Here is a 19,092-nt window from a genome sequence, read left to right as displayed (position 1 = left end):
TGTGCTGCTGTAAACATGGACACGCACAGATCCGTTGAGTATTCTGACTTCAGTTCTTTTGGGAAGACCCCCAAGAGTGTTATCACTGGGTCATATGGTGGCTCCATCCCCAGTCTTTTGAGGAATCGACAGGATGATTTTTAGACCATCAAAATGTGTTTCTTGGGCTGAGGAACATAGCTCATTGGTAGAGTTCATGCCTAGCAAGTGTGAGGCCCTGGGTTCAATCTCTAGAACTGGAAAAAAAAAAAGAAAAGAAAAAAAAGAAATGTGTTTGTCACCATTCTGGATGCTGAACAAAGAGCATGAAGGGCTGAGCCAGTTCCCTCTCTCGTCCTTTTATAAGGTCACTAATCGCTCTGGGGAGGGTGGAGCCCTCCTGACCTCATCACCTCCCCAGGGCCCCACCCTGTAACGCCATCACCTCTGGAGTTACATTCTGATAGGGGAGTGATGGAGGGACACCCGAGTTGAAACCACAGCGATGTGGATGCCCACTGTGGGGGAGGGAGAGAAGAGCAGGCGCTGCCCACACACATGCCAAGTGTCCACGTCACCGGCACCTCAGTGCCCACCCAGAACCCTGACTTCTCCAAGCCAAAGAAGTCCTGGGGTCATGATCTGAAGGCCCAGTGCCTACTCACCCCGGAGGATGGGGTGAGGGACACAAGGGAACCCAGACGTGCATGCAGAAGGTGACATCATCAATTTTCCCAAGCAAAAAGAGTCTCATTGAAAACAGAACTCGCCTGGCAACGAAGCCACATGACACTGCCCTCCTGGGCGGCTGCACCGGTTGGAAGGTTTCTAACACGATTTGTCAGTCTGCATCCAACCCGGGAACGGGCACCCCGAGGGGAATGAGCCCGGCACGGGTGCAGGCAGCGTACGGCGCTGGCATGGGCGGCCATGGCATTAAATATTAAAAGATGCAGCTGCGACTGTGTGCATGCGTGCGTGCGAGCGTGTGGAGAGGAGAAGGCGATGCCTCGGCGCCTGCGTGTCCCCGGAGGGAACCTGCCCGCACGCGTGTGGGAGTGTGTATCCTAATGAGGTTACAGATGGGAAAACAACCCTCAATTCCTGCAGGCGAGGAATGTAACCGAGCGGTCATGGAAAAGGAAGTGAGGCTGGCCGCACAAACATGCCACCCTGCCTTCAAATACATTTTTCTAGAATAACTGGACGTCTCCAAATATTTACAGAGACAACAAAACCCCCAGCAATGTTAATTCCCCAAACTGCTACATCTCAGGACTTCTGAGCTCAGCCCTGTGTTGGCCTGACCCCGGGTCCCTTGTCTAACGCTCTCCTGTGCCCACTCTGGGATTTGGGGTGACCTCTGGGAAAAAGAAAGGACCTCCCCAAGGGAGGCTCACCCAGGGATTTTCTCTTTCTCTCTCTCTCTTTCTCATCTGCTTCATACAACCGACTGATCTTTGGGGGCCCTTCTACGACTTCCCGAAGTTTCCCCTTCATTCCAGGGTCTGCCTCTTGCCCCCTCATCCTCCCCAGATGCGAGGCCAAGCACCGCTTTCCCAGGCCATGGAACTGCCCTTTTATTTACATGCCCCACACCTCCCAGAACTGCAAGGGATCTCCGGGGGGCCAGCCCCAGCATTCTGGAGGTGGCAAAACTGAGGCCCTGGAGGAGCTGACTTGCCAGGAAAGAGCGCAATCTAGGGGGATTGCTTAAACTTGATCTGGGAGCCCAAGGGTCTGGCAGGGCTGTGGGAGGGTGGGGGGAGCAGGGACTCTGGAGCGCTGCCGACTCCCAATCCCATCTCTACTGCTCCCCAGCTGTGTGACCTTCAGCCGTTGCTCAACCGCTCTGAGTCTCAGATTTCTCCACTGCAAAACGAAGAAAGAAGATTTGAGTAAACACTTCGCAGAGTGCCCAGAATGTGGGATATGAGGGGAGTGGGGCTGGCGGAGGGAACAATGATTCCACAGCCAGATGATCTGGTTCAAATCTCAGCTCCGCTGCCTGGGTTAGTAACTCAGCCTCTCCGAGCCTTGCTTTCCTAACCTGTATGATAGGCTCATTAGTACCTACCTCCTGAGGTTGTGGTGAGGATGAAATTATCCATATAAGTAAGATGCTTATATAAGCATGGGTGATCATTTAGGAGATGTTTAAGAAATAGCAGCTTAATCCAGGCATGGTGGTGCAAGTTTGTAATCCCAGCATTTGGGAGGCTGAGATGGGGATCGCGGTTTGCTACTTAGTGAGGCCTTCTGCAACTTAGTGAAACCTGGTTTCAAGATAAAAAAAATAAAATATAGAACCGGACGTGGCGGCGCACACTTGTAATCCCTGTGTTTAGGAGGCTGAGACAGGAGGATCGCGCAGGTTCGAAGCCAGCCTCAGCTGGCTTAAGAGACCCTGTTTCCATATAAAATATACAATAGGTCTGAGAATGTAGCCCGGAGGTAGAAGGCCCCTAGGTTCCATCCCCAATACCACCAAAATATAAATAAATAAATAAATAAATAAATAAATAAATAAATAAAGGCTGGGGGTATAGCTCGGAGGTAGAATGCCCCTGAGTTCATTCCCCAGTACAGCGGAAGAAAAGAAAAGAAAGAAAAGAAAAGGAGAAGAGAGAAAGAAGGAAAGAAAGAAAGAAAGAAAGAAAGAAAGAAAGAAGGAAGGAAGGAAGGAAGAAATGGCAGTTTTTTTAAAAAAGTTGTTGCTAGATGTGGTGGTGCATGACTGCAATCCCAGTGTTGGGGTGCCAAAGATGTTGAGGTGAGTTTCTCAGCTCAGAAACTCGGGGTCTGGCCGGGCGTGGTGGCGCACGCTTGTAATCCCCGCGCTTGGGAGGCAGAGACAGGAGGATCGCGCAGGTTCGAAGCCAGCCGCGTGCGCTGGCTTAGGAGACCCTGTTTCCAAACAAAAATGTAAAAGTAGGTCTGGGAGTGTAGCCCGGAGGTAGAAGGGCTTCCAGGAACCCCAGTACCACCAAAAAAAAAAAAAAGAAGAAACTCGGGGTCTGCAGGGTCCTTGGCTAAAGTGACGGAAAAGAATTTCAGCACGCGCCAGTTAGAGACATGGACAGAGGTTTATTGGGGGAAAGGGGAGGAAATACACATTCAAGAAAGAGTGCGAGCCACCTCAAGATGAGGAAGGCATTTTGGGGAGTTCAGGGTTCTCTTCTTATAGGGGACTTTCGAGAGGGGTGGGCTAGAGAAGGTATGTGAGGATGAGCTCAGTCCAGTAGTCCCAAGGCGGTTTATGGTGGGCAGGTGGTCTGGCAGCCTTAGGGTGGATGATCTCAGTCCAGTAGTCCCGAGGCGCTTCCTGATGGTCTGTGGTCTGGTCAGCCTTAGGGTGGATGATCTCGGGTTGACTGGGGTCCTCATTAGTTGATTGACGGATAAGCTGGGATATCCTAAATTATAGGTTTTCTCGGAAATATTGTTAACTCTAGGAGCTACAGGTTTCCCAAGAATTTATGGGAGAGTCAGGCCTGGGAAAGAGAACTGGTTTGTGGACTAGAGGCAGAAGCACTTTAGCTCCAGGTTCTTATATCAAAGTTATATTTTTACTTTTTCTTCCTGTCTATCTCCTTTCTACCTACTTATTCCTTCTATCCTACACCAGTACTTGGGAGGATGAGACAGGAGGATTGCAGGTTCAATGACAGCCTCAGCAACTTAGACCCTCAGAAACCTAATGAGACCCTATTTCAAATATAAATAAATAAATACATAAATACATAAATAAAAATAGGGCTGGGTGTAGCTCAGAGGTAGGACATACCTGAGTTTAATCCCCAGTATAAAAAAAAAAAAAAAAAGATCAGAAAGTAGACTGCTCCTGCCACACATGCTCAGGAATTCTTGACAACATACTCTATAAGAAAAATGTTCAGGGCGAGTCGGAGGGAGCCCAGCATGGCAGGACCAGGATCTCTGCGCATCCGGGGGGGCCTCCGCGCTCCTCTCTGCTGTGCTGGGGGCCGTGGTGTGCTCGGAGCAGCAGATCCTGCTCTCCGTGGTGAAGCTATGCGTCTCTGCTCTCGGTGGGGAGATAAAACCCATTGCTGTTAAGTACTCGGGCTCCCAGCTTCTGCAAAGGACAACTACTGTTTTCTTTTATTAAAAAATATTGAAGAAAAAAATGGGAATCTCTGTAGATGTCCTGCTTATGGTATCATGGACCAAGGCCTACCCCGCAACGAGGCTGGGACCAGGGCCGCTCCACAGCGAGGCTGGCTCCACAGCGAGGCTGGCTCCACAGCGAGGCTGGGACCAGGGCCGCTCCACAGCGAGGTCGGGACCGGCGCCTGCTCCACAGCGAGGCTGGAACCAGGGCCGCTCCACAGCGAGGCTGGAACCAGGGCCGCTCCACAGCGAGGCTGGCTCCACAGCGAGGCTGGCTCCACAGCGAGGCTGGCTCCACAGCGAGGCTGGGACCAGGGCCACTCCACAGCGGGCCAGCAGGTCCCTGCAAACATGTGATCAGGAAGCACTTGAAGCTGCAGCTGCTTCACCTCATCTCTCAGCACATTCCCAGATCCAAGTGGCCTCTATTTAAAAAAAAAAATGGTTGTGAGTGGATCATCTAATCAAAGTTACTCACCTTCTGGCTTTCAAGATTACAGTAAGTGGGAATCAGTGCTGAAAATAAAAGAAAGATTTCAAAGGCAGAAAGAAATTGTAATTGGTAAGATGTGGAGAAGTAGAAACTCTAATACAGTGTTGGCAGTATTGCAAATTAGTGCAACCACTTTGGAAAACAGTATGGAGGATCCTCAGAAGAATGAATACGAACTTACCTTATGATCCAGCAATATCACCTCTGGGTATCTACCCAAAAGAATAAAAGCCAAGCTACCAAACTAATGCATGAGTATTTATGTTCATAGCTGCACAATTCATTGTTCCCAAACTATGGAACCAGCCAAGATGTCCATCAACAGATGAGTGGATTACAAAACTATGGGATACGTACACAATAAAATTCCACTTAGCCATAAGAGAGAACAAAATTACGTCATTTACAGGGAAATGTATGGAACCGGAAAACATTATGATAAGTGAAATTAGTCACAAAAAGAAATCGGATGCTCCTCCTATGATGCAGAAGCAAGAGAGAAAATGGGTCATAGAAGGAGCTCTAGAGGAAGAAGGAGAAACTATAGATGAGGAAATAAGGCACCTAACTGAGGGAGGGTTGGGGAAAAGGAAAATTTCCTAATGTACATGGTGTACGTTAACAAGCATATCGAAAGCCAGGCGTGGTGGCACACGCTTGTAATCCCAGCATTCAGGAGGCTGAGACTGGAGGATAATGCAGGTTCGAAGCCAGACTCAGCTACTTAGTGAGGCTCTCAGCAACTTAGTGTGACCTTGTTTCCAAATAAAATATAAAATAGGGCTGGGGCTATAGCCCAGAAGTAGAAAGCTCCTGGGTTCCATCTCTAATACCACACACACACACACACACACACACACACACACACACACAAAAAAAAAAAAAACTTGCAAACCTTGCGGTGACCAAGTTCATCTCTTTAGCCCAGTTTCCATTCCCATACAATTTTTTACAAGCTGGAGGGCAAATGTGAGATTAGTTCATCTGGCCTTCCCACCAATTGTTCAGATGAGGCTCCAAGAGAAAAATGGCTCACGCGAGGTCACTCAGAGGTGCTTAGCAAGGCTACAGGTTGAAGCCAGTTTCCTGAGGTCTCACCCAGAACTTGTGCCACCAGCCCCCGCACCCGCCTGCAATCTGCCTGAGTTTTCTCTGGCAGGCAGCGAGCCTCAGGAAGAACCTCCCTCGCCCCCTTAAACAGTTCCTATGCTTGCCCTGGAAGAATGGATGAATGAAACACAAAGAAAATATGCAACTCTGTGTGTGTGTGTGTGTGTGTGTGTGTGTGTGTGTGTGTGTGTGTGTTGTTGGAGACAGACAGAACCCAGGGCCTGCTAGGCAAGTGCTCACCACAAAGCTGCGTCCCCAGCCCTGATCTTCCTAAGAAAGGCAGATAGGCCATCTTCCCCAGGGCTGAGGTGCTCAGTTGCATTTCCGTGTTGAGGGTGAAGAGCTGGGGTGGGGTGGGGGTTCAGCCAAAGGAGATGAGGATGGGGGCAATCCCGAGCGGGGAGCGGAAGGTGGGTGTAGGGAATATACCCTGGGGAAGCGGAGAGAATCTTCAGTGAGGAGATGGATGGCCCGCACGCACGTACATGCACTTCAGTACACATCGCGTTTCCTCAGGACTCCCAATCTTAATGGAAGAGGAAGGAGCCCTATTACTCTTAGATACAAGTGGCCCCGCATGGCCTTTTCTGCAGGGAGGAGGGTCAGAAATAACCGAGTTTCCCTGTCTGAGCCCCTAGAAATCCCAGGGGGAGTAGGTAGGAGTCATCCTCTCCCTCAACTCAAAAGAGCAACCCTGTCAGGTTTCAGAAAGAGCCACCCAGCCCCCACCTGTGGGAGCAGATATCTGAGAGGCCTTGGCTCCGCCCCAGCCATCCCAGCATCCCTGCGTGTGGCCCTTGAGTCTCACCCCAGTGAAAGATACAGAGAGAGCACTGCCTGCAGGAGAGACTTCCGCAAATAACTCAGCAATGGACCATGTGAATTCCCTGTGGGCCCATGTGTAACCCAGTTCAAACTTCTGTGTCGTCAGGTCCTTTCCCTCCCAGGTGCACTCGGAGGGTGGCTATGACCCGACTCTTGTGTATGGTCTACCAACCCCAGGGACCCACTGGCAGGCTGTTCTGTCCATCATGGTTACACATACCCGTGGCACAGTTTGACCTCCAGGTTCTCATCTCAAGGTGAATCAATGTCTCCCGGTGCAGGCCGGGTGGGTTGCCTCCCCCCCCACACACACATCCTGATGAGCTCTGCTGCCTAGTGGGGCACCAGGTCCTGCTGTGACCCTAAAAGCTGGGAAGCCCCACCCCAAAGTCCTTTCCAGCCACCCTAGGCAGGATAATTTATCTTCATCCTAAGTAAATATCTGACATGGTGAAGTTCAACAGATACCATAGATGAAATGCCCCTGAGCCCTTTCCCGATGTTTCGAAAGAGGCTGGAAGGGCAGGCGCGTTTATCTCAGTGTATGCAACGGCACTTGAGTGGCCGAAGCAGGACCACGATCACACGCCAAGACTGAGCGCCACCTTCTTCTTCTCAGGCCTGAAGCAGGTTTTCTGTGGCCCGGCAGCCTGAGGCCTGTGTTCAAGCCGAGCACTAGGAGTCACCCTCGTGGGCATCAGCTCTGCCGCCTGCAGGGCAGCTTGGGTATCCCCTCCCATGCCGACTCTGGGACACAGGGGCTTGCCTGCGCCAGCACCAATGCCCGCTCTGCTCCCCCACTGGCTCCAAGGAGGCTGGAAGGCAGTAGAGGACAACAAGCCCAGACAGCGAGGCCGGCTGGCGAATGAGCGCCTGTGATGGGCCCAGCACTCTGCCAGGAGCACCGCCTCCCACTGAATTCTTATTCAGTAAGTAGGGAAACTGAGGCTTAGTTGTGCAGTTGAATCAGGGTAACACAGCTAGCAATATGTGTCAGGGAGCCAAGGTTGTTTCCCACACCTAGAATTCTAGTACATGGGAGGCTGAAACAGGAAGATTCTTGTTTCCAAGAATATAAAAAGGGCCGGGAAGCCGGGCGTGATGGCGCACATTGTAATCCCCGCGCTTGGGAGGCAGAGACAGGAGGATCGCGCAGGTTCGAAGCCAGCCACGCTGGCTTAAGAGACCCTGTTTCCAAATAAAATATACAATCAGTCTGGGAGTGTAGCCCGGATTTAGACAGTTTCCAGGAACCCCAGTATTACCAAAAAATAAAAAGGCTGGAGGTGTAGCTCTGAAGTAGAATATCCCTGGGTTCAATCCTTACCACCACCAAAAAAAAAAAAAAAAAAAAAAAATTGTATTAAGTACCACACACTGCAAAAACATTGGTATCTTATCTCACTTAATCCTTATAACAACCCTCCTAGAAAGACTCCCTTTTCCTTCTGTATTGAAGATGGAACTCAGGGGCATTCTACCTCCGAGCTACACCCCTAACTCTATTTTTTATTCTTTAGGAAGACCCATTTTATAGATGTAAAAAGTGAGGCTCAGAGAGGTTAAATAATTTTGCTAAAGTCACAGCTAGTAAGTGATATTGAAACTACAAAGTGACTTCACCCAGTTCTAGCTGGCCTCCAAAGCCCTGGATTTTGCCACCTAACTATGATATTGAACTGTTCTGTTCAGCTCTTTATTCATTGTTTACTCATTACCAAAGAGTCCTGGAGGCCCTGCTTGGGGCCGGGCATTAAGCTAAACACAGCCAACATCTCTCAAAGCCTGCAGGATGCGGCTCTGACCTGGGAGGAAGGCAAACTAAGTAATACTCAGCCCTCCGAGGTGGCGGAGGCGTCCCCGCCCCAGCTGGACCACAGCCAGGCCTTCCCGGCTGCTGCAGCTGGTCTCCTGGTCTCCCTTCTCCTCCCAGGACCCTGCTTCCTCCTTAGCCCTAGGAGACAGGTGACCTGGCCTTTCATACAGTCACTGGCCAACATGGCCGGGTGGCCTCCCCTCCAGGCCTCCAGCTCCTCAGCTGCTAAGAGGCGGTTCCTGGGCCAAATACTTTCCACCCACTCGCTTGCTGGGGCTCTGATGTCTGCAGCTCTGATGTCTGGGTGGGGTGGGAGCCTGATGCCTGGAAGGGGTGCAGGGCAAGTGGGTGAGGGGCTGAGAAAGCTGCCCCACCTCCCCGCTGTGGTTTCTGATGGGGCGGGGGTGGTGGCAGCAGGTGGAGGGAAGTGTTTGTCACCCGTCCAACAAAGGCAGTCAGACAAAAGTCTCCCAGGGCACTGTGGGAGCCAGCAGCGGTGAAGGCGCCAAAAATAAAACACACCTTGCCTTTGAAAGGCAGCTGCCGAGGAAGGGGCCAGTCCTCAGTGTGTTGAGAAAAAGGTTCAGATTTCATCACACACACACACACACACACACACACACACACACACACACACACGGCTCAATTACAGCCCACACAAGTGGGTGCTCGACATTCACACAAGGAAACCACTGCACAAATCACACGGGTGTCTGTAAGGGGAACACATGTCTGAGTTCGGGACTGGCTTCATGGGCGGAAACCTGCACAGGACCCGCACGGCAAGGCCACGCCTGGCTCGATGCTTTGCTGGCTCCATTTTGAAATTCTCAATACTCTTTTCTTTTCTTTTTTAATTTTTGTTTTCAATCCCCAAGGATCGAGCCCAGGGCCTCCTGCATGCTCAGCCACTGAGCCATGTCCCCAGCCCCAAATCCTCAGTATTTTTTAAACAAATAAAAGAGCCCAGCATTCTCCTTTCGCACTGGGCCCTGCAAAGTATGGAGCCGGTTTTGCAGGAATACATTTGTAAGTCCAGATACTCACAATCTATAGGAAGCATGCACACATTGCTATACAAAAATGCATATACTCAAGCCGGGCGTGGTGGTGCACGCTTGTGATCCCAGCATTCAGGAGGCTGAGACAGGAGGATCGCGGTTCGTGGACAGCCTCAGCTGCTTAGCGAGGCCCTCTGCAACTCAGTGAGACCCTGTTTCAAAATAAAGAATAAAAAAATAGGGCAGGGTGTGAAGCTCGGAGGTCGAATGCCCCTGGGTTCCATCCCCAGACCCGCGGGGGAAAAAAAGCATATACTCCACACACAGGGAAGTGCAAACACACGCAGCACATACATGTACAGCAGGAGTTCCTCCACTACCCGTTCTGCAGCACATAGGTCAGTGCCCAGGAGTGGAAGGGGTATGGACTCAGACTGTAGCCACTGACACAGTGCAATCAACTTTACACTGGAGGCAACAGTGGAGGAGACTGGGAAAGGGCACGGAGGGGTTAACAGTCACTCCTCTCTACCCTGAATGTCCCCAAGAGCCAAAGCAGGCTTCATTCACCAGCCCAGCCCAGCAGCTGGGACCAGAGGAACTGAAGAGCTCAGGAAATGGATGGGTGGATGGATGGATGGAAAGTGTGGGGAGGAAAGAGGGAGAGACTGTGGGAAAGAACAGGTAAGGCTGGTCTCCAGGTGAGCTAGTCCCAGCAGTAGGCCCAAACGCGCTTAAAAGTGGCTGGGGTTGCAGCTCAGTGATGGAGCATGCCTAGTATGTGCGAGGTTCTGGGTTCCACCCCCAATACCGAGGGGTGAAGAAAAACTTAGGAGGTCTTGGACCTAAAAATGTCAGAGCAAACTAGGCTTGGTGGCAGAGGACTAATCCTAGCACTTGGGAGGCTCACAGGAGGTTCAAGGCCAGCCTCCGCGACTTAGCAAGACCCTGTTCAAAATAAAAAGGGCCAGGAGTGGAGCTCCGTGGTAGAATGCCCCTGGTAGCAATCCCCGGTACAGGAAAGAAGGAAGAAAGAAAAGGAAGGAAGGAAGGAAGGAAGGAAGGAAGGAAGGAAGGAAGGAAGGAGCAATACTGATGTCCTCTTGCACAAGCTCACACTACCCACCCTTAGAGAGGCATCAAAAGATGCCTACCAGCCAGGCGTGGTGGCACATGTTTGTAATCCCAGGATTTGGGAGGCTGAGACAGAAGGATCGCATTTCCGGGACAGCTTCAGCTACTTAGTGAGGCCCTCTGCAAATCAGTGAGACTCTGTTTCAAAAATAAAAAGACTAAAAAATAGGGCTGGGGGTGTAGATCGGAGGTACAATGCCCCTGGGTTCCATCCCCAGTACCACACACACACAAAAAAAGATGCCTACCTCCACATACTACCTAGGTGGCCCTGGACAGACCATGTAACTTGTCTGGCCTCAGCCTGCTCCTCCGTGGAATGAGAAACCAATATCTACATTGTGGGGGTCTGGTATGCATGGATGCTGTGGCCTGGCCTCCTGGATTCTCCTGGAATTCATCCGCTTGGCTTCCTGTTAGGCCTTGAAATCTGATTCGTGGTTCAGAAATTCCAGACCCCTCATTAACAGCAGACGTTTCAGAATGAAAAGGAGCCAGGGGCTCCTTGACTGGGAGGAGAAGGGATCCAGCGTTCAAATTCCGGCCTGGTTTCACCATTTATTACCTGTGTGACTTTGAGGAGTACTTTCCTCTCCCCAGCCTCAGTTTCCCCAGGTGACCTCAGACACAATGTTTTAGAGAACGTCATTAAATGAGGCAGTGGCTGTAGGGCTCCCAGGAGGCTGTGCAGTGATGGAGAGGGGAGGACAGGCTCCCTTCTGTCACAACAATGGGACTTTCCCCCTCTTCTGTGGCTTACATGTAGGAATTAGGCCCCCAGAGGACACACAAAGACAGAGGTCACCTGCTTAGGTTACCTCCTCGGGGCAGAGGCCATTACTGAGCCCAAGTGTTCTCGTGTCACCTGGCCGCTGGCAGGTCTCCAGGGCCCCTCCTGCCAGGGCTGGAGGTGGAGGCACCAGATTAAGCAGGTACAGACCAATGCCTGATTGGCTGGCATAGCCCAGTGAACAGGGAGGAAGAGGAGGAGGAGGAGGAAGAGGAGGAAGAGGAGGAGGAAGAGGAGGAAGAGGAGGAGGAGGAGGGAGAGGAGGAGGAGGTGGTTTGTGGAATAAATAAAACAGAAGAAGGAGGAGGAGAAAGTTTGTGGAATAAATGTATGAATGGGTGCCAAGCGTGGTGACGCACACTAGTGATGCCACTACTTGGGAGGCTGAGACAGGAGGATCACAGGTTCTAGGCCAGCCTCAGCTACTTAGTGAGGCCTCCACAACTTAGTGAGACTCTGTCTCAAAATAAAGAATAAAGCCGGGTGTGGTGGCGCACGCTTGTAATCCCCCTGCTTGGGAGGCGGAGACAGGAGAATCACGCAGGTTTGAAGGCAGCCTCGCTGGCTTAAGAGACCCTGTTTTCAAATACAAAAAATATATAAAATAGGTCTGAGAGTGTAGCCCGGATGTAGAAGGGTTTCCAGGAACCCAGTACCACCAAAAATTAATAAGAAAGAAAATAAAGAAGAAAGAAAGAAAGAAAGAAAGAAAGAAAGAAAGAAAGAAAGAAAGAAAGAAAGAAAGAAAGAAGGAAAGAAATAGGGCTGGGGGTGTACCTCAGAGGTAGAATGCCCCCCTGGGTTCAATCCCCAGTACCGCAAAAAAAAAAAAAAAAGAAGAAGAAGAGTATGAATGGTGAATTTGGAGTGTGTGTGTGTGTGTGTGTGTGTGTGTGTGTGTGTGTGTGTGTCGGTACTGGGGATGAAAACTAGGGGCATTCTACCTCCGAGCCACCTTGCCATACCCTTCCTTCACTTACAAGTTTAAAACTTACCTAAAAAAAAAAACCGTATTGCAGAGCTGTGCCCAAGCAAACGGGCCCCTGTGTGGGAAAGACCTTTGTGATGGCTCACAGTTAAAGCCTCTCTTAAGCACTATCCTGGAAAAGTTCCAGACAAGAAACAGATGACCCTGCCCTCTAATATCTACCCCATCCTCCCAGGCACAGGGTCGCTGGCTCTGACGCAGGCACCTCTGCAAATAGATGCTGTCTCCATGGGAACCTAAACCCCAGTTTGTTTTTCCCTCCCAAGGCACTCTGTAATTTCCAGCACCGTCCTTGAGCGTCGGCCTTGTAACCTCATGGCTGAGCTGCTCCTCCGAGGCTGCGTCCAGCACAGGGCAGCGGGGCTGACCTGAAGAAGTCATCCTGGGCTGTCCTTCCAGAAGGGCCTCTGAGGCCATGGGCACCAGCCCCTGCCTCCCCTCTGCAGGGAGGTGGGCGGAGCCAGAGACCGACCTTGCCTGTCCCTGAGGGAGGCCTGAGAGGCGGGGAGATGGTGTTGGGGGGGCCCATTTCCAGGAAGCAGTGGGAGGGAAGAAGGTCTCAGCCTGGCAGCCTGGCCCCGGGGAGGGCTCTGGTTACCGGGACGTGATTTCTGGCTGCAGGGGAAGGTTGTGCACTCAGCATTTGGGTCATCAGTCTCCATTGTCTGTGCCTGTGAGGAAAGAGCCCGGAAGCCAGAGCAGAGTGGAAGGACTGACTGGGAGAGGGGCGGCAGGGAGGGGACCCCTGGACGAGGCCGCGGCCACCATGCACTTTAGGACAGGGTAAGAAAAGGGGGAGGTGCTCCCCAGGCCAGGGGACTTGATGCTCCTGCCCCCATACCCAGTCAAGCTTAGGCCTGGGAGGTAGGTCCCCAGTTCAGCTTTGAGATGAAAGAGCCACCCCCACCCCCACAGACACCCCAAGTGCAGCCTGTGTAGACCCAGAGCCTAAGCACCCAGCTAAGGCCCCTTGGTCCCAGGCCCTAGGTGGCAGCTGGTGCTGCTGCTGTGGCTGCTGCGGCTGCAGCTTTGGCCCCCAAGGGCAGCAGCGAGTTTTCTCTTCAGCCCTGAGGAGACCTCAGAAGGAAGAGTCTGAGGCCAGGGTAAAAACTAGAATGCCTTTGAACTAGCTCTTTTGATCTCTCTCTCCCTATCTCTCTTCTCTTCTCTTCTCTTCTCTTCTCTTCTCTTCTCTTCTCTTCTCTTCCCTTCCCTTTCTCTCTCTCTCTCTCTCTCTCTCTCTCTCTCTCTCTCTCTCTCTCTCTCTCTCTCTCCACCCTCTTCATCCACCAGGGAGGGCAGTAACAATAACACCTGCTCTTACCCTTTCCTGGGCTGTGGCGAGGTGAGGACACCAGTGTGAAAGTGCTCTGGGCAGGCGGGCAGGCATCCCTTGCTGCTGTTGTTACTATTATCTGCAGGGAGAGTCCCACCCACTATTTAACCCCAAAGCCAGCCACACTCCGGGTGGTCCCTGGAGCCACAGGGCCCAACAGCAGGCAGGAGCTTTTCTCCAGCCACAGCCCCATCCACCAGGAGAGTCTTCATGCTCAGGTGAGCAGCCCTAAAAAATAGGGAGAGGGCATGGTGGTGCAGGTTTGTAATCCAGCATGCGGGAGGCTGAGACAGGAAGACTGCGGTTCCAGGATAGCCTCAACTACGCAGTGAGGCCCTTCACAACTCAGTGAGACCCTGTTTCGAAATAAAGAATAAAATATAAAGCTAGGGGTGTAGCTCAGAGGTAGAATGCCCTGGGATTCAGCCTCAGTACCGCAAAAAAAGAAAGACGGAAAGACAGACAGACAGACAGACAGAAAGAAAGAAAGAAAGAAAGAAAGAAAGAAAGAAAGAAAGAAAGAAAGAAAGAAAGAGAGAGGGATGCTGGAAGGGAAACAGGATGTGGTCTGCAGCAGTCTCTCCCCTGACCGGCAGCTGTTTCCACTACTTGCTGGGGGACTCCAGAGCCCGGCTGTCCCAGACCCAGCCCTCACGCTTTAGCCCAAAACTCTTTTGAAGTCACCGGCACCTTGCGGTTAATGACAACAGTCAAACCACTGACCTGATTTTCTGCAAAGAGAAAAAGATAATAAATAGGGCACCTCCGTGCACACGCGCATGCACCGTGGAAACTTTCTCTGTCACCTTGACAGGAACCCAGCCCTGAGAGGGAGCTTCCTCGGGTACAAAGATCAGTGTTTACCTGCGGTCACCAGGACTTCTGAGTTCATGGAGCCTGCTCTGCGGGGCTCATAGGTGTGACTTGTCATCTCTGTCAAGGGATAGTGCCTCCAGCACAGTCCAAAGTCTCTGGGAGGTACCTGCTTTCCTGCTGGGCCCCTGGCACTGTGCTAGGTACCAGGAAAGGGGTTAATAAGACCCTCAACCTGTCAAAGAGCCTGAAAAACACATCTGTCTGCCAAGCTAACCAGGGTCTCCCGTCCTCAAACTTCCTCCAGACCCAGGGTCCCTGGGGTCTCCAAAACACCCTGCAGCTAGATTCTGCCACCTGTAAATGATGAGGTAGGTACCCTTGTAGTAAGTCCTAGGTGGTTAGTAACTTTGTGTGTGTGTGTGTGTGTGTGTGTGTGTGTGTGTGTGTGTGTGTGTGTGTGTGACATGTAGGTTGAACCCAGAGGGGTTCTACCTCTGAGCTATACCTCTAGCACAATTTTATTTTATTTATTATTATTTATGTATTTATTTGTTTACTTATTTTGTGGTACTGGGGATGGAACCCTTCTACCTCCAGGCTATACTCCCAGACCTGTTTTATATTTTTATTTGGAAACAGGGTCTCTTAAGCCAACGCGGCTGGCTTCGAACCTGCCGGATCCTCCTGTCTCTGCCTCCCAAGGGGGGGGATTACAAGCGTTCGCCACCACGCCCGGCTTTTTGTTTTTGTTTTTGAAACAGGGTCTTGCTAGGTTGCTCAGTCTTGTTATATTGCTGAAGCGGTCCTCAAACCTGCAATCCTCCTGTCTCAGCCTCTCAAGTATTAGGATTACAGGTATGTGCCACCACATCCGGCTTGCCTTGCATTTATTTATTTGTTTTGTTTTGTTTTGTTGTGGGTCTAGGGTGGAACCCAGGGGCATTCAACCTCCGAGCTACACCCCCTGCCCTATTTTTTATTCTTCATTTTGAAACCGGGTCTCACTGAGTTAGAGAGGACCTCACTAAGTAGCTGAGGCTGTCCGCAAACCGCGATCCTCTGGTCTCAGCCTCCCGAATGCTGGGATTACAAGTGTGCACCAACACTCCTGGAATTTATTTATTTATTTTTGTGGTACTGGAGATTGAGCCTCGGGGCATTTTACCTCTGAGCTATAACCTCAGCCCTGTTTTTATTCTTTATTTTGGAACAGGGTCTCACTAAATTGGGGAGGGCCTCACTAAGTAGCTGATGCTGGCTGCTAACCTTTGATCGTACTGGGATTACAGGCCTGCACTACCATGCCAAACTTGCTTTTTTTTTTTTTTTTTGCAGTCCTGAGGCTGAAACCTAGGGGTATCCTACCTCTGAGGTACTCCCCCAGCCCTATTTTTTTATTTTTTATTTTGAAGCAGGGCCTCACTTAGTTGCAAAGGGCCTCACTAAGTACTAGCTGAGGCTGTCCTCGAACCATGATCCTCCTGTCTCAGCCTCCCGAATACTGGGATTACAAGCATGTACCACCTCGCCCAGCTCTTACTTTTATTTTTAATCACCATCAAAGGGCAGCTGCCTTCCTCCACTGGCCTGGGCCAGCACCCAGGGAGGCAGCAAGTGGATAGGCTCAGCAGCCCTGGCCACCACTACTCCATCACACTGGGCTCAGCCCAGGCCTAGGTGCCCAAGAGCTACCCAGAATGCCCAAGAGAGGCCACAGGCTGCCCAGCACGGAGGCCACTGCCCTTTGCCTCCAGAGCCCAAAGGATCCAAAGAGGTTGATAAAGTCAAAACCTCACTCCTCGCCGGACGTTGTAATCCCAGCATTTGGGAGGCTGAGACTGGAGGATCGCACTTTGCAGACAGCCTCAGCTACTTAGTGCCCTCCGCAACTTAGTGAGACCCTGTTTCAAAATAAAGAATAAGGAAAAAAGGGCAGGGGGTGCAGCTCAGAGGTAGAATACTCTTGGGTTCCATCCTCACACCAGAAAAGAAAAATCATTCCTAGCTGGATGCATTGAAGAGCAGGGTGCAACTGCCTCTCTGTGCATGGAGGAACCCCAAGGTCACTTCTGCGCCCCCTTCTTGACTTTGCCTTTCTTGGAGACAGAGGCAGTTGTGGGCAGCTGGCCAAACCCGAGGTCTCATTTTGTCTGACCTGAACTTTGAAGGCCACCTTGCTCACCTACCCTGTGATGGTCACGAGGGTGACCCCTTATCCCAGGGCCCTCGGCTAGCGGCTCCTGGTTGTCAATGCTCTGGCCCTCTCGGTGGGCTCCTCACCCCAGACTAGAGCCCAGACTTGGGCAGGCTTCCCTGCAGCAGGCAGGCAGCTCCCAGCTGAGCTGCAGGCGCTGCAGGGCAGGCGGGGGAGGATACACTGGCTCTTCTTCTGAAGCAGAAGGCAGCTGTGGAACCTGAAAGCCATTACCAGCTATCAACACCCCCGGGGTGCGAATATCAGTGATTCATTTATTGCTATTAACATTTTAGTGTGAATTAGCTACTGGCTCCTTCTTAACTGGCTGGCAGAGAGGGGGCTGAGACATCTGGAGTTTTGATGGGAGATACTGGTCCTCCAGAAGCCCAGGTCTGGCTGGCTAGTTTACACCCTTGTCCCCTACTCCAAGGAGCCAGGCCTGCTTGTCCAGCCTCACTGGGGCCCTAGGGGAAGGGGTGGCTCAGGAGCCCCCAGATGTCAGTGCTGAGGTGGACCCCAGCCTCAGGCTGGAAGTCTGTGCCTTGGGGCCAAATCACCAATTTCCTGGCCTGAGATTGTGAGGGGTTCTGTGAGGCAGGGAAGGGCTGCCTCACCTGTAGATATATCCCCCAGCCCACAGCTCTGCCCTCGAGGCAGCCATCATAGTCCCAGAATAGAAGGAGGGAAGGAGGAGGCCGGAGTGATGGTGCACCCCTTTAATCCCAGTACCTGGGTGGCTGAAACAGGATTGCAGGTTGAGAATAGACAGCCTCCACAATGCAACTAGGTTCTCAGCAACCTAGGAGGCCCTGTTTCAAAATAAATAAATAAATAAATAAATAAATAAATAAATAAAAAAGGCTTGGGGTGTAGCTCAGAGGTAGAAGGCCCCCCAGTTTCAATCCCCAGCACAAAAGAAAAGAGGGATGGCAGACTAGGCAGGGAGCACCTGCTGCTGACCCGGGTTCTGCCTCTGCCCTGGCCCTGTGCCTGGGCCAGCCCGGACTTGCGGCCCCACCTCCCAGCCTCCCACAATGGAAGCCTCGCTCAGCTCCTGGGCCCCAGACTCCTGGGTCCACAGAGATCCCGCCAGCCCAATTGAGAGGCACAGAACAGAACAATGGCAGAGTGGCCCAGACCTCGGGACCCTAATCATAACTCAGGGTGCAGGCTAAGGAGACAGGCCTGAGAAGGTGGCCACACACACACACACACACACACACACACACACACACACACTCTTTAGGCACAGGATGAAAAGGATCAGGAGCAGCAGTTAGCAATCAGGACAGAATGGCAGGTGCTCTCCCCTCCCCCGACCCCCAGTCTGCAGGGAGAAACCATTTATTAAGCCCCATAAATGGTGAGCAAGCCAGGGCAGCCATCTCCTTTCACCGTGGGTGGCCAGCGCTGTTGCTCCATGTCATGTTGAAGAAGCCAGCGCCCAGAGAGGTGACCACGGCAGCCAGGCCCACACCAGGGGGTGAGAGGGGAGCGGGTCACCCTGGCCCTCCCTCCACTCTGACTCCACAGCCCTTTGAATGAACTTGGCTCCTGAGACCAGAGCAGAACCTTGCCGCCCCGAGGGCTGTAGAGTCTTGGGACTCTGAAAAGGCAGCTGGAAAGGTGGGCCCCAATTAAAGAGGGAGTCACTGTGTACTTTTTAATCCTTCCCCTGCTCCAAAGGTTTGCTTCACTTTTTGGGGGGGAGGGTTACTAGGGGTTGAACCTCGCAAGTGGCATTCTACCTCCAAATTACACCCCCAGCCCTTTTGATTTTTTTTTTTTTAATTTTGAAACAGGGTCTCCCTAAGTTGCTGAGGCTGGCTGTGAACCTGCGATCTTCCTGTCTCAGCCTCCCACGTCCTAGGATTACGGGTGTTCACAAGTGTGCTCAAATCCGAGTAATATTTTAATGTGACCGCTCTTCCTTTGCTCCCCTGAGGCCTGCGCCCCTTTATGGCACTTCACAGGGACTGTTGTTCTCTCAGTACATCTTACTCCTGCAGGCTACGGCAAGAGGCTCGGCGTGTCTCCCCCGGTGCCTGTCTCGGCGCCGAGCGCACAGTAGGTGCCCAGCCGAGCCGGGCAGAACTGCCTCCCCAAAGCTTCCCTCTGGAGGTGGCTCTTGCACCCAGAAACAGGGTCTCAGCAAGCTGCTGCAGGTGGCTCCAGACGAGACTCTGGCTTTCTGGGGTGCAGTGTGTTTCTGAGCATGACTCTGCCCTCTCCAGGGCTGGGTAGAGATGCCAGCTCTGTCGCCGGGAATCAAGAGAATTCTGGGAATGGGCCAGCCGAGCCAAGGAATGTCTCACCCACAGCATCTGGAACCACTTCCTTCCTGGAAGGAGAGCAAAGCAGAAAGAAGAGGTAAGGCCTCCCCTCCACCCCCGCGGGGCTGTACAGAGCTGGGCACGCAGCCCCCCCCCCCCAGGAAGGAGGCTGCCAGGTGTGGCCCTGGAGAAGCCAAGGAGAG

Source organism: Muscardinus avellanarius, assembly GCF_963383645.1.
Source record: "Muscardinus avellanarius genome assembly, chromosome: 16".
Classification (NCBI taxonomy): Eukaryota; Metazoa; Chordata; class Mammalia; order Rodentia; family Gliridae; genus Muscardinus; species Muscardinus avellanarius.
This window is presented reverse-complemented; position numbering follows the sequence as displayed.